Below are 17538 nucleotides of genomic sequence, written 5' to 3' on the forward strand. Positions count from 1 at the left end.
ATGTGATTTGCCAATAGGCCTATGTAGATTTCTAAACAAATGATTAATATTCCCTAACTCCACAGTTATAGGTTAATTATCTGATGAACATTTATTTTATTCTTGTGTATTGCTCTTTTTCCCCTTCTCTTTTTTTGTCCTATTATATAAGACAATCAAAAAATGGGCAAATTACATATATGGTAATTACATTTTTTATTTTATTCATAAATGACATCGTTGTTAAATTCATAAACGAGTAAAACTATAGAAATTCTCTTTAGACCAGGGGATGTAAAAACCTCTACAAGGGCACTGCACTGTATAAAACATCAAATCAAATCACTTTATTGTCACATGACCATATACACAAGTGCATCAGTCAATAGTATCCAGCTGCAGACCCGCAGCACCACCAGTTTCAGAACACCAGTTTCAGAACACCAGTGCCAGAACCTGAAGTGAGGGGCGGAGCTTACGTTCTAAACTGAGTAGCGCCACCTAACGTTTTGGAGAGTAGGCTACACCACCAGTTTCAGAACCCCAGCGCCAGAACCCAATAGTATCCAGCTGCAGACCCGCAGCACCACCAGTTTCAGAACCCCAGTTTCAGAACACCAGCGCCAGAACCTGAAGTGAGGGGCGGAGCTTACGTTCTAAACCGAGTAGCGCCACCTAACGTTTTGGAGAGTAGGCTACACCACCAGTTTCAGAACCCCAGCGCCAGAACCTGAAGTGAGGGGCGGAGCTTACGTTCGAAACCGAGTAGCGCCACCTAATGTTTTGGAGAGTACTTTGCTTTTATTACAAACGAAACATCATACTTTATACGTATGTTATAATGATTCTTTAAGGTACAGTACAATAAGCACTTTAAAACATTGATCTTGTGTAATATAATTGTATGTAGTTGCAGACCCGCAGCACCACCAGTTTCAGAACCCCAGTTTCAGAACCCCAGCGCCAGAACCTGAAGTGAGGGGCGGAGTTATTGACAATGAGACAAGCATGGCGGAGAGCATGGTGAGTTGTGTAACGTTTTTGACATCATGTTGTGAAAAATTATCGCATATATTAAGTTCAGTGTTTATCTGCTAAATATTTAATTTGTGCATAACTTTATCATCTTATTGAAGCTTGAATATGTTGTCATACTTTACTGTATTAAAAAAAAAATCTACGGATGGTTCGATACATTTTTGCGTGTTGTAAATGAGCCTTGCGGTGACGTTTTGAAGACATCTTGTGAAGGTGTTAAAATGTTTGTTCCACGTTCCTCTGTTATATGCATTGTTTGTGAGCTAATGTTACCTTATAGTTGAGGTTTTTTTTACGTTGAGATTATTGTGTGGTGCTTTCATCTCTTGTAGAGACATTTCGAATGAATGAAGACGACAAGGAAAAGGCCTGCAACAATCTCCTGGAACAGTCAGAAGCTTCCAGAGAGCCCTTTCTATTTCATTTTGTGTTCAGGGATGACATGGAGTTATTTTAGCAAGAATGTAAGGACAAAATGGGCCTGAGAGTGAATTCCTCATTTGATACATTTTAAGTTTAATTTATACAGGATTGTCATGATAAAATGGGCCTAGGGGTGAATTGGTCATTTGTTGTATATATTTTTATTGTTTCTTTTAAAATTATGCTGAATTTTCTCTCTTTTTAGTTTTTTGACATGTTTTATTTTACATAAAGAAAAATGCATGCTGCACATGTTCTTGTGAAATAAAGTATATTTTATATAAAATGCCCATAAGTTTCAAGCATTTTTTTTCACCATCATGATCAGGAAGTAACTCTCATAATACAATGAAACGGATAACTACATACAATTATATTACACAAGATCAATGTTTTAAAGTGCTTATTGTACTGTACCTTAAAGAATCGTTATAACATACGTATAAAGTATGATGTTTCGTTTGTAATAAAAGCCAAGTACTCTCCAAAACGTTAGGTGGCGCTACTCAGTTTCGAACGTAAGCTCCGCCCCTCACTTCAGGTTCTGGCGCTGGGGTTCTGAAACTGGTGGTGCTGTGGGTCTGCAGCTGGATACTATTGAGGCATTTTCATGGTTTATACAAGCTGTAAAATGGATAATAAAAGCAATATTTTGAGAGAGAGAATTTTTTTTAAATGTAGGCTATTATGGCTGTGTTGAATATAGAAATAAAAATATTTTCTTCTTTACGTTTTTACCCTTTTAGGGTTACACACAGAGCTGCTGCACATGTAACCTACTTGTTTTGTTTTTTAAGAGTAAAGTGTTTGTTCTGTTAAATATATCGCATTACACATTTTTATTTACTAAATTAAGGTATGTGCAGGGTTGTGGAGTAACGAAATGCATGTTACAGGATTACGTATTTAAAATACAAAATATAATTAACTGTATTCCACTACAATTACCATTTAAATGTGGTATTTAGAATACAGTTACTTTCAAAAAGTTTTTGATTACTGAAGAGATTACTTTGCATTTTATTGTCATTTGTTTCATTTAATATTTAGTCTTTTCAGATGGAAAACATTTGTACATGTAAATGATGTGATCCAACGTGCATTTGAACAGCGGTGAAACACTTTCTTATGATGTGTTACGTTCATACGAGCAGACAGAGAAGTAAGTTTGGAGCAGAAGAAACAGAAATAAACCTTGTGTAAATTGTCAGCTTTACGCTAAGCTAAAATGCTATTTCTTGCTATTATGCTATTATGTTACCAGACACGATCATATTTTTTTTATGTCTATTTGATGTGTGTGTTTTTAAGTTGTTTGCACATTTCTGCAAGATGTCTTTTAAGACATTTAATTTCAGATGTAAATAAGACACACAGCAGATGTCTTTGAATCGTTTCTGATTATGTTTGTAAATATGATCTTTTTAAGTTGTTTAGCTGATGTCAATTAGACTGTAATGCTTTCCTGATGAAAAGATCTAAAACAGATATCTCGGAGATGTACGCGTGCTATCATGGGGAAACTTTCAACATTAAACACACCCTGAGAAATATTCACTGAAGTAAAAAGTGTATGAGGAATAATCACTACAGTCATGTTAAAGGAAATGTTTATCCAAAAATTAAAACTATGCCATCATTCACTGATCTTCACTTCGTTCTAAACTCGTATGAGAGTCTTTCTTCACTGGAACACAAGAGAAGCTGTTAGGCATAATGTTAGTGATGGACCATCCGCCTCATTCACCTTTGCATTTTTTTTCTCTTCTTCCATTCAATGAAAGTGAATGGTAACTGAGACCCGTTTTAACATTCACTTTTGTGTTCCACTGAAGAAAAACTTCATGTTGGTTTGGAACAAAATGTGGGAGTGATTAAATAATGACTGATTTATTAATTAATGAATTATTTGAGCGTGGTGTGAGATTCAACAGGTTACATTCAACTGCTTTGTGATGACTGATTTGATCTTTAAGGCATTAGAGTATCTCCCATGGCAGATCTTTCTTGACATCAAAGACATCATCACCCTTCATTCTCACCCAACCCCCACATAAGGAAGCATTTTGTAATGTTAAATCCCAGTAACACTTAACCAAATGCTCTTGTAAGGAATATGAAGAACTTCCTATGTCCCTGTTAGTATTTTTGACCATATTCACAGCAGCACCTTCTTTCATTTCTGTTGGTAATGATAACAAAGCTGTGAGGGATATATGCCGTCTCATTGATGGGTTGTTGTTTAAAGAGTTTTTGTCTCTTTCTGCTGACAAAAGATTGGAAAAAAACATCTATCCAAAATTTTCAGAAGACAAAAAAAATCTGGAAAACACGAGAAAAAATGGAAATGTGGAAAATTAGATGTGATCTTGGAGCTTTTGATAGCTTTATAGACTACAGCAGATGCCACTGAATAGACAGTATGTCTATTCCTCACAGCCTCGTTTTAATTCCCATAAAATCAAATATGGTGCTGGTGTGAATAAGGTTCAATAGAGGCAGAGAAGTCTCTCCATGCTGCATGTAATAAATAATAATAAACAGATTTCTGGAATACTCTTTTCTGATTGGTCAATTGCAGCAGTCTGATATTTCTGAAAAACAACTGCACATCAGGGATAAAGTGATATCATCCAGGTATGGCCAGTTATCTTTCCTACTTCTTTAAGTAAGTTTATAAAATAATTTTAACTTTAACAAATCAATACTTCATGTCCATTTATTTATTTATTTGATTAGTAGCTCTGTAATACGCAGGATAATGTACAATTAGCCAGTCATTATCCAAAATGAACCCTTTCAGGGTGATATTTATGTTCATAATTTTAAGGAAGGAAGTCATACAGGTTCAGAACTGCATGAGAACAAAACATTTTGTTGGGTGAACTAACCTGTTAAGACATTTTCGCACAACATTGGATTAAAAAGGTAAATAATCGTTTTTATTAAAGAAATGATTACTGGACACCACTCAATGAATCAAAACATGCCATATGATGTGTGCCCTTACAAAAATCAAGAATTAATTGCAAATTTGTCACTGATAATTTTCACATACAAATGAGCTTTGCGGCTCAAAAGCCAAATGTTTTTTTAAAGGTAGTGTTGCATAATCAGTGCTGGGTTGTAACAGATTACATGTAATCTGTATTACGTAATCAGATTACAAAAATAATGTACTTGCAATTATATTAAATTACATTTTAAAATACTCATAATTGGAATACAGTGTAATACGGTGTAAGGGGGAAGGGGTATAAGGTAAAGGAGGAATAGGGAATCCACCCAACTGGCCCAAGGACGGTATCCAATGGCGTGGTTGAAGGTCTCCTGCGTGTTCTGTTTTATCATGCGCATTCAGTTGAAGTTATTTAGTTTCTATGAAATAACTATATTATTCATTTCATGATCCTCATTTATTTTATCTGACTCCAATTATTATAAGGATATATTAATGTTCTAATCTTAGTTATTATTATTACATTTGATTTAACATTCAATCATCGTATATAACTCTGTATTTAATTATATTGTACTTGTTCATTCAGATTCCTGTCGCTTAGAGAGTCTAGCGCCAGCCGTGTACGCAGATCTCACGTTCACAAATACAGCAGTATTGGTCATTAAAACAGTAATTGACTAAATACTAATTAGATGGCGGCTCAAGCTCACCCTTTTATCTAGAAGTATTCTGTTTAGTCCCCTTAGATAGTAAACACTTAAACAGAGTAACATTATTTCCACCCAGAGGTCATGACTACTAAATTTACAAAGAAAGACGAACAATACATAAGTTAAAATAGCTTTATATAATCATGCCATAGTTTCTTATGTACACTGAGCTAGAAGAGTACAATAAGAGGTTTAGGCTTCACCCTATTTAGGCTTGGTCGACAACTTTATGTTGTCCACTCAAAACTGAGCTTTAGTCCACTAATATCCTGATCGTAGATTTGCGGAACATTGCAGACTTAACGTAATCTACTAAAGACAATAGTTTCAGAGTAAATCAGAATAAACTCAAATGTAAATTTATTTACCGGGTAAAATGATAAATTCATAAATTCTAATTCAACAATAATATGTCAAATTTAGACATTTTATCAAAAAATAAGAAATTCAAATGACAAATTACAACTACACACAGTAAACTGTGTGGGATAGTCTTTCCTTAAATACCCAAACCATGAACAAAGGGAATTTTGGGAGTGGTTAGGTTTGGAAGTCCTGGGGACATACGTCATATACAGGCAGGGATGGGGACAGACCTCCAGAATTATACAGCATTTGGAAAAGACCTTATCACTTTGTTACCATTTGTTTTATCAACATGGAAAAGGGACCATTATACCAGTCGCACTGAGACATTTTAAATAATACCAAACATGCCTAGTCAATATTTTGTATACATCAGACATGATATTTTGTTACATGCGGATTTTAGGTGAGTTTGAAGTGATTCTGAGCTGAAGGGCAAGGAGGATGACTTGGTTCTCGCAGAGTTCTTTGACTTTTACGACATCTTGATGTCAGCCTTCCAAAGGAGACACAGGGCAAAAATATGTGCAATGCAAACTCTGCCTTCCAAAACTTAAAATCCAGTAAACGATTCCATGCCAAATCTATATTTGACAGCATTTAGAGGTGTGCTTGCATGCTTTCTAAATTTTACATTGCATATCTAACAAACTCCTGACAAACACATATTTATTATTATTTGAATTATCACTCTGTGTGTCACATAACCATGTGTCACTATAGTTGTGTCCCAAATTACCTACTATACACTATGCATTTGCAGAATATACTTTGCACTCAGCAATGTAGTGTATAAACACGTAATGTTTTTTACTACTCTGAAGCATTTGCCGTTTAACGGCTAATAGAAGTGACATTTCATGTATGGTAAACCATGAGCGCTCAGTGCATGAAGTGTCTAATATTGCACGCTCCGTTTTGACGACTGAAGAAGTGCATCATCAGTGTACTCATAGTACACTTTTTAGGTTGCATTTTTTGCAGTACTCACACTACTTGCACAACAAAATGGTGTAGAATAGTGCAGAAGTGTGTGGTTTGGGATACACCTCATATCTTTGGAGGGTTTTGTCCATCAAACGCATCAAAATGCACAAATGCACAATATTAAATATTCACAATATAATCCACACATATATGCTGAACCGATTGCAGTAGTGCTGTAGAGTTACAGTAGTTTTAGTTTCGCAAAATGATTTTGTACTCTGCTTCAAAAATTAATGCACTTTTTCTTTTGTGGTGACTATTGAGACAATTTTTTAGCTGTTGTTAACTTTATTCACAAATATGACTGGTCTGATCTGTTAACACACATGGATGGTGTTTGTCAAATTGCTGGAGTAATTGCTGGAGTAATTGCTGGAGTTTAATACACCCCTGGGCATCTGTCGATAATTCTAGAAACTCTCTCATAAGAATGGCCATGGTTGTGCTTTATGTACTGCTGAAATACCCTCTTCTTTCCACTAGAAGGTGACTTGTTTCTGTTTCTTGAATTTATGAAGCAAGTTCAGGTTGTCCTCTAAAAACTTGGAAGAGAATTAGCATTTTTGAGCCTGGATTTTCCAATTAGTTTTTATAATGGCAGTTCTGGATTAATGAGTAAAATAAGGCCGGTGGTAAACATTACTTGAAGATACTTGGACGTTTTGTTCTACAACATAAATTATACACAGTCATACCTCAAATGTGAATTTTGTAAGTCACTGTAAAGGTAAAAAAAATAAAAATAAAATAGGATGTTGCCAACAAGTTGCTATATAAGAACTACTACGTTTTTCCATTTCGTGAAGCACATTCACTCACATTTTTGTGGTATTTGTAGTCTTTATCTATCAACTTGTTAGCAAAATATATTTTTTTATAACAAGATGGCTTCAAAATTCACTTTGAGGTATGACTGTGTGTAATTTATGTTGTAGAACAAAACTTTGGTAACACTTTAGCATTTAGCACTTTTGAATAATCATGAATTAATACCTGAATTAATAGTTACTTCTGCATAAATTAATGATGAGTGGACTAGTTAGTCCATTAGAATGGACTAATTAGTTCCTGATTAGTCCATTCCTTAACTCATCATTAATTTATGCAGAAGTAACTATTATTTCAGGTATTAATTCATGATTATTCATGTACTGATATTATAAAGTTTTACCAGAAATTTTACTCATAAATTGAAAAAAATATATAAAACATTATAAAACCCCAATAAAAATTGACATCATGGTTGAACAGCTTTCATTATTTGGTGTCAAGGCAAGCGTTGTATTGAATTTTTTTTATTTAACAACTTTAAGATTACAGTTTGAAAATGATTGCCCAGCCACCTGAAACAATTATTTTGGAGTGTAATGACAACAGCAAAGCAGCTGTGATTTGGCATTTTATTTACAAAGAACCAAAAGCCAAAAACTAAATTTTACTTAAAACTTTTAACACTATTCTTTTGATCCCTTCTGTATTCTTCTTTTACTGTACATCTAGCTCTCATAGTAACCTGGGATAAATTTCAAAAGTAGAAACCTAAGCACTAACATTTTTACACTTTGTAAAGAAAATGTGATCTTTGTTTACCCATCCAAAACTTGCAGTCTGACGTTTTAACAAGGATGCTATTAAAGCCATGACCTCTAGTCTTGTTGCTAGTGCGTCTCTTAAGGCCAGGGGAGTGAGGTTTACACACTGCACAGCTATCACATACCAGCTGGCTATCATTAGTTGCCAAGGCATTGCTATGTAGATGTTAAGGTGACCTGAGATGTTTTAATGCATGGCTACACAGTTGCGTGATGGTTGCTAGGTATTGCTTACTTGTCAAAAGAACCCACCCCCAAGGCTATAGATATGGCCTGGGTCTCTTATTTGACAGTGAGTCACTGGAATTTTATTGTTGACCAGCTTGCTAAAAGTAATAGCACAGATATGTCACATGATTTGAGACATCATTCATGTCTGTAGCACATACAGTGTGGATGAGTAATGCACAGAAGTTTAATCATTTGCAGGAGTGATAGTAATACACACCTAAGCAAACACCATTAATTACTCTGCCCTTAAAGAGTGGCCACTGTATGAGTGTTCATGTCCTGTTTTCATTGCTGGACTCTTCTGTCAGGACTATAATGCAATGATTTGCAGGGGTTCTGTGAAGAAGGCCATCTTTATCTCTGTATTTCTCAGCAAATTCAGTGTCCTCTTGCAGATGGTTTCCTTAACTCATAATACACCAAAATTTTTAGATCTACATGTATAATAAATGGTCTATAGAGCACATCTATGACATCAGTACCTCATGTTGGTAATCTGAAATTCAATTCACAAATGTTCCGACCTCATCCATGTGACCGCAGGTCCACTTGTCCATGCCTCTTGTCCATGCCACTCCAGTAGGCAGGCACCAGCATTTGGCTTTGGACCTGGCTGACACATCAAAGCTGCCTTTGAAACCCTTAAAATGTCATTAGGCAAGGATTCACAAGGTGATTTAGCTGTATTATGTAAACATGCAAGGGTGTAGATTTGGCTTGATTATTGGGGGGATCTATGCCTCTGTAAACATGTCCTTCATATCGCATCCATACTGATTTGTATAACAAACCTCGAGTACACAGATCGTAAGCAGAGCTGGATTGTGAATAATTGAGAGTAAGACATTTTCCCTTTGTCCACAACAAGCAGACCTTTACAACCTTCTTCAATGTTTGCTTTTCTGTCAGCGTGTCAAAATTTAGTAGTGTTCAGCAGACTGATTGTACTGGAAAATCGATGACAAGTAATAATATTTTTTGTCTGATCAACTCAATATATATTTTCAAAATTTCCAAACTTTGCCCCAGGGACTGAATCTGTTCCCTGGGGAGGTACGTGCCTAACGCCCTGCCTGCAGGTCATCCCCGTCTACCTGGATAAGGGAGAGGGCAAGGGGAGGGAAACAAAAAAGAATTGGCAGCTACACGCCATAACGATGATCGTGCCAAATTAACAAAAACATTTGAAAAAAAGAGAGGGAAAGGCCAACATGGAGCAGAAGTGCGAGAGAGGAGAGAGAGAGAGAAAAAAACCACTCCAATACTCCGATACACCGTAGCTTGGTCCTCGGTCACTCCTTCAACTTCCAACATTTCAGCGGCTTGTAGGGGTCTTCTCGGCCCCTGGCAGCGGCCCTGACCGCTCCAGGCCGTCGGTTAGGAGCCCCTTCACCCTTTGCTCTCAGCCAGGCTCCTCTGTCCTCCGGCGGATGGCTGCGGCTGCTCCGTTGGGGTGGATGGAAGTGGTGAGGACTCTACTTCGGCATATCCCTCCTCCTTCCCGGATTTCGGCACCAGTGTAAGGGGGTTAATGGAAAGGAGGAGGCGAGAACCAGCTGGACAATATAAATAATATTTAATTAAATAAAAAGACACACATAAACACATATAGGGTGTTCACGTCCTGGCCCCGCCCTCCACCCTGTCACAACCCATCTTAAGACAAATGTTTTTGTGAAACATCTTATGTGCTTAAAACATTTTCCCAGTACTTTTTTGGATTTATATTATTTTAAAATCAAAAAGCCTGTATGTTCTTATTGTGAATCTATATAAATTGAATTACACATTATATTCTATTATTTCTTCTTCTGCGGCAGCAGCTGTGTTTCTTCTTGTTGTGTAACTGTTCAAATTCTTTATATTTTCAGAATGATCTCATGATCTTTATTTCTCACAAGAAGTAAATCACGCTGACTCGCTTCAAGCTTTATGCATTGGCTGTTCGTGCCACACGTCACTCTTCAGGGTTAATCATGAACTCAGGATCAATCTCTGAGTTGACAGTGAAAGTTTATAGCAAAATAATAAATATCTATACAGAAGATCGCTGAACCTGATCTAAACCGGTTTAGCTCTTTCTGGTTCTCTATCTTAAACTCTGAGTTTGTTCAACTAGCTTCATGCAACAGGCCTTTAGAATTTGAATTGAATTGGCCGCACCTCACAGGATGTTGAACTAGAATTTTAATATGAATAGAATTACAGGAAGATGAATTTACTGAATTCATGCGACACACAACAGAGGAATTTAATTAGTCCAACACTAATTTAGTTTCACAATAAAACAAATATTTACATCATTTATTTTGACTAATTCTGTCTATTTATTTCCTGATATGTAGAATATATTTTACTCAACTGACAGTATAACTTATTATATGACATATTTATTTAATTGAATTTCATACTGTCAAAACAAATTGTTCACTCATATTCAATAACTGTTCATACCTTGCACATATATTACCACTTGCACATGTACATATGCCATTTTATGCTATCTATCTATCTATCTATCTATCTATCTATCTATCTATCTATCTATCTATCTATCTATCTATCTATCTATCTATCTATCTATCTATCTATCTATCCATCCATCCAACGATCTATCTATCTATCTATCTATCTATCTATCTATCTATCTATCTATCTATCTATCTATCTATCTATCTATCTATCTATCTATCTATCTATCTATCCATCCATCCAACGATCTATCTATCTATCTATCTATCTATCTATCTATCTATCTATCTATCTATCTATCTATCTATCTATCTATCTATCTATCTATCCATCCATCCAACGATCTATCTATCTATCTATCTATCTATCTATCTATCTATCTATCTATCTATCTATCTATCTATCTATCTATCTATCTATCTATCTATCCATCCTTCCATCCATCCATCCATCCAACGATCGATCTATCTATCTATCTATCTATCTATCTATCTATCTATCTATCTATCTATCTATCTATCTATCTATCTATCTATCTATCTATCTATCTATCTATCCATCCATCCTTCCATCCATCCATCCATCCAACGATCGATCTATCTATCTATCTATCTATCTATCTATCTATCTATCTATCTATCTATCTATCTATCTATCTATCCATCCATCCTTCCATCCATCCATCCATCCAACGATCTATCTATCTATCTATCTATCTATCTATCTATCTATCTATCTATCTATCTATCTATCTAATCTATGTGGCACTTCAAACATTTATCATTAATTATTAATATAATTGAGGTTTTCTAGAAATATTCCGTACATGTTGTATGTATGATAACATGTTTATGGGTAATTTGTACTGAAATCTACACTTCTAGCAATTCTGAATTTCTTTGAATTCCATGTTATTTTGTATCCTTTAATTCCAGTTATGCATCCTGTTTTCTACTTCAATTCAAACCCTGTTGTAAGAATGGAATAGCAATGAGTGACGTGGTTACACTGTGGGAAGTGTTTTCTCTTTTCTGTACATGCCGTGTAAAATCTAAAATAGACCTCCATGTGTACCATGTCCTTTTTCTTTAAAGAAAACTTGGCACAATGGCGTCTTCATTTGCAGGCATTAGATGTGACCTGCAGTCATGACTAATAGGCCCATGTTGAGTCATATGAAATGCTTCACATGAAAGCACTAGAATATTAAACCTACAGTACAGATACCAGAGTGCTTCCATTATTGACGTGCAATGAACCGCGATTGTAAACAACTGAATCTCTTGGCAACTATTCAACACAGCCCTAAATAAGCTGTGCAAAGCAGGACAACACTGAGAGATGTTATCAGTTTTAAATCATTTGTATTGCTGTCGCTTTAATTAAAGAACAGTGGAGTGGATCAAAAATAAACAAAATACTGGCAATATTGTGTCTAAAATGTAAGATAACTGTTGTCAGATCACAGCGGTGCTGATATTCAATAATACAGTAGCACTCTTGCTTGTGCGATATTTATTGAATATTATTCTATCTGTAATGCATTCTGAAAACAAATATTACATTACAGAGCCAGAAATATGAGCCACCTTTTGGTCAAAACATAATGGATGTAGAACAGATTCTCTTAAAGAGAGTCCAGATGGATAGTCCATCTAAAATCTTTACATCTCCGAGGTATTTGATATTCTATATTGCTGGAATTATGTGTATCTTGTGGTAATGTATATCATTAGAATATCTCTTTAGGCCTTTGAGCCTTTTCCTTTGACTATATAATATGTTTAATAGAGCTTGCCATGGGTAAGGTCTGGTAAGGTTTCTTACCAGACGTAGTTTTGTTGGAGTTTCTCCCAAAGACAAACGCCGCTGTGATTGGCGCCATGTTGGTTTGTCACATGACTCCATACATCAAAAGTTTAACCCTTTACTGACAACCCAGTCTCCCCTGAACTGAGATCAGTTGGTTTAACTTCAATTAAATTAGGTTGCATATAGCGAAGCCAAAATACAACCTCCATGCATGTGTGTATGAGGGGTCGCACGAGGATACCATGTATAAAAGTATAACAAGTCTATGACATTTTATGAACATTTATGTAATTGAGTATTCATCAGCTAGAAGAGTTACGGGAAACGTTTCACACATTTTTGCACATTTTTGGCCTCTTAATAAATATCCTGGAAGATTGCTATGTACATTGTATGCAAGCTTTTTCTTTCCTTGTATATAATACATTTTGATAAATATATTTTATTTTAAATGATGAATAACAATGTCATTCTATCATAAATATACAGTATGATGTAATATTATATTAATGTCTTACAGTCACAGTTTTTTTGTGTACACACCTAACATTATTGAACATATAAACAGTTTACTATATGAAGACTAGTTTGTTTGAAAATGTGCATGGGGCTTGTCCATATGAAAGTCACCACTACGATGTTAGAGCCTTGTAGGTGGTTGCCAGGTGTTTCTATGCAGTTGTTAGGGTGTTATGATACATTTTCTGGTCATAAGATATGGCTTGGGCCCCTCTTTCTCCACCTGTTCTCCACGCTGCATCCGCAAAGCAACCAGCATTGTGGATGACCCCACACACCCCTCACGCAAACTCTTCACCCTCCTGCCGTCTGGCAAGAGGTACCGTGTACTGGTCGGCGCTGCACTGTCTCTTACTGTGCCCTGTCCTTGTTCTTTGTTGTTTTATGTAGCACCATGGTCCTGGAGGAACGTTGTCTTGTTTCACTGTGTACTGTACTAACTGTATATGGTTGAACGACAATATAAACCACTTGACTTGACTTGACTTGACTTGTTTCAATATTTACAAGGTACCTTTTTTTACAAGGAAAATTGTTAGTCTGATCTCCTAGACAAATGATATAATATCTCTCCTAACAAGCCAGATGATTTGAAATAGCATATCTTGTCTTTAGCACAAATGGTGCGGGATGATGTTTTCATGTTGACTTTAAAGAAAAATATTCACCTACCATTTCTCATTTTGACAGCATAATAATATGCCGAGTATTTTTGATGGAATGAACACTTGTAGCTGTGTCAGTAGCATACACAGACCAATCACAGCAGTAATATGGTGTTGCTAAGAGACATGGCACATGCCAGCTGGTTGCAATGTCGTCATCCTGTTGCCTCCTGCTCGGCTGTCATTATTTAACACCTGGATTATCAAGTCAAGTCAAGTCATTTTTATTTGTATAGCGCCTTTCACAACACACATCATTTCAAAGCAGCTTTACAGTAGATCAGCATTAACAGACGATAAAACTGTAATATCTATAATGTCATAAAGTTATCATTGTGTAATTAGATAAAATACAATTGTGAATTGTGTTTAAAAATACTATATTAAATAATAATTGTATTTATAACCCGAATGAGCAAGCTGTAGGCGACTGTGGCAAGGAACACAAAACTCTGTAAGATGTTGGTTAATGGAGAAAAATAACCTTGGGAGAAACCAGACTCACTGTGGGGGCCAGTTCCCCTCTGACTAACATCATGAATATAATGTAAATATTACTTATGCATAGTGCAAGTCATGGTTTAAAATGATTCAACTAAGTAAGTGTTAAGGGTCAGTGTTTAAACATCGATTTTGTATGAACTGTACGATTAATGACTAATGTCTTTGAAGTTCCTCCTGGATTTACTGCAGACGTTCACATAGATGCAATTGTCTTGTTAGTTGGCTGATGAAGGGTTTTGTTGGCAATTAATTGATAGTCTATATATTCCATTTCAAGTGTGTGGTCCATCATTAGACCTAGGTGATGCAGGCAGAGATCAGTGAGGTGCATCACAGTTCAACCTGGCCGGTAAGTTCGGTGAAGTCTATCATAAATCCAAGGTTCAGGCATACGAAATATCCCATGTCTTATGGTTGCAGTTGGCATCAGTTCATCCTCTGAAGTCCACTGTAATAGACTGAAGTGATGTTTGGCTGGCACCGGCTCCTATTAGTCATCATAACACAGCGACATGTAGCAGTGGTGTTCAACACGAAGCAGGAATGAGATGGATCCAGCTGGTTCTGGTGACCTCAGGATAGGAGTCCTGAGGTTGAGACAGGGAAAAAAATAAAATAATATTTGCATAGATGCCATTTAATTTATTGTAAATTAGGTGTATGCCTGGATAAATAGATAAGTCTTTAGTCTAGACTTAAACTAAGGGAATGTGTCTGCATCTCAAACAGTGTTAGGGAGACTATTCCATAGTTTAGGAGCCAAATATGAAAAGGATCTACCTCCATTTGTGGATTTTGATATTCTAGGAACTATTAACAGGCCAGAGTTTTGCGATCGTAATGAACGTGATGGAATATAGCATGGTAGGAGGTCACTTAAGCTCTTTGGAGCTAGACCATTCAAAGCTTTGTACGTAGTTAACAGAATCTTTTAATTCATATGAAATTTAACAGGTAGCCAATGTAATGATGATAAAATGAGGCTAATATGATCACATTTCTTGGTTCTCGTCACCAATCTGGCTGCTGCATTTTGAACTAATTGAAGATTATTTATTGATCTTGCTAGACATCCTCCCAGTAATGCATTACAAAAATCTAGTCTTGAAGTCATGAACGCATTAATTAGTTTTTCGGCATCAGCAACAGCGAGCATGTGTCGTTATTTATCAACATTTCTGTGGCAGGGCGGAGGGCGGGGCCGGGTCGTGATCATACACACCCGGTCCCGTATTAGGCTAATCAAGCCTCTGAGGTATGAAGGTTGACTGCAGAGTATCGTGCGGGAGAGAGAGATCGTTAGCGGACATGTCCGTCATGTGTGTTTGTGTCTTTGTTTTAAGTTTATCATTAAACTATAATTTATATCGTCAAGCCGGTTCTCGCCTCCTCCTTGCCCATCCTTTAATCATGGCAAAATATGGGTATGAAATGGCGATCTTGGTCCTGCCGGAGCTCAAGCAGGGATTGCTGGTAGCTTTGGTGTAACGTTGCGAGGGACTGGAGGACCTCCGCCAGCTGGGAGGACTCTATGGGGCGACCTTTCTCCATGCTTGGAATTTATTTTTATATATATTTTTTTTCAACTAAAAGGTAAGGCTTTAATTGCCGTCTTTCTCCCAATACTTTACAAGGATACACTACACTACAATACAATACAACACAACACAACACAAGCACATTGGGTTGGCTTGTCGGGTTCTCTCGACTGGAGACTCTGTGTCTGCTTTTATGCCACTCTCCTCATGTTCACTGGAATTAGAGACAGGTGTTAGGCATAATTTAGCTCAGGTGTAAGCGCCCTTACTGCTTTCCTCTCCCGGACGGGCGCTTGACCACGCCCCCGCTGCCACAATTTCTTAGGTGGAAGATTGCTGTTCTACAAACACTGGTAATTGGATTTTCGAAGGACAGATTGGTATTAAATTTAACACCTAAGTTCTTTGCTGTTGAAGACGATGTAACAGTACATCCATCGAGATTAAAGTTATACTTTAGCAGCTTATTTTTTTAGATTTTCGGTCTAATAATTAGTACCTCTGTTTTGTCGGAATTGAGTAGAAGGAAATTTCTGGCCATACAATCTTTTATTTCATTGATACACTCTGTTAATTTGGAGAATTGTGAAATCTCATCAGGTTTTGAAGAAATATAAAGTTGGGTATAACAGTGGAAACTTATTCCACCATTCCTGATAATATCTCCCAGGGGAAGCATATACAAAGAGAAAAGCAGAGGCCCTAAAACTGTTCCCTGTGGCACTCCATACTTTACTTTTATTTGGTTTGACAATTCCTCATTTAGATATACAAAGTGGTAGCGGTCTGCTAAATAGGACCTAAACTATGCTAATGCAACTCCACAAATGCTAACATAATTCTCTAGCCTATTCAAGAGAATGTTGTGATCTATCTATCTTGTCGAACGCAGCACTAAGATCTAAAAGCACTAGAAATGATATGCAGCCACAATCAGATGATAAGAGCAAGTCATATCTAACTCTGAAAAGTGCAGTCTCTGTACTGTGATGAGGCCTAAATCCTACCTGAAATTGTTCATAAATACTATTTCTCTGTAGAAATGAACATATTTGGGAGGATACTACCTTTTCTAGTATTTTTGACACAAACGGGAGATTTGAAATCAGTCTTTAATTAGCCAGTTCTCCAGGATCAAGTTGTGGCTTCTTAATAAGCAGTTTGATAACTGCAATTTTAAAGTTTCTTGGGACATGTCCTAAGGATAGCGAGGAGTTAATAATATAAAGAAGAGGTTCTGAGATTATAGGGCATACCTCTTTTAAGAGCTTGCTCGGTATTGGATCTAACAAACATGTTATGCCTTTTGATGTTTAGATAAGTTTTGTTAGCTCTTCGTGATCTATGAAGAATTTAATTGAAGAATTGAAGTTGCACGTGAGGAGAATTATGAGACACTGTTTTCTGAGGTACTGTGACAGATTATTGCATAATTCCAATTTTTATTTCTGATTATTAAAATTTTATCAGTAAAGAAATTCATGAAGTCATTACTCTTTTGGTGCGAGCCATTTAATTCCACTGTGCTCCTCTAAAATATGTCAAAACTCCATAAAATGTAGCAAATAAAATCTGTCATGATAAACTTACAACTACCATATTTTGTAAATATGATGTTTAATTATTGATTTATTAATGAGATTGCTCAGCCTCATATACTGTAAAGCCCGATCACAGGACAAGTAATGTTAGTCACAATTGTGACCGGTGGGAAAATACTGAGACCCATTTTTGAATATC

General features: G+C 36.3%; 1 protein-coding gene across 1 annotated transcript in view; it reads left to right on the forward strand.

Moving 5' to 3' along the window:
• si:dkey-234i14.3 (fibulin-7-like) overlaps positions 1 to 17538 on the forward strand; it is a 180502-nt gene that overhangs the window by 84299 nt on the left and 78665 nt on the right. The window lies entirely within an intron of this gene.

Source organism: Xyrauchen texanus, chromosome 46 (genome assembly GCF_025860055.1).
Source record: "Xyrauchen texanus isolate HMW12.3.18 chromosome 46, RBS_HiC_50CHRs, whole genome shotgun sequence".
Taxonomy (NCBI): Eukaryota; Metazoa; Chordata; class Actinopteri; order Cypriniformes; family Catostomidae; genus Xyrauchen; species Xyrauchen texanus.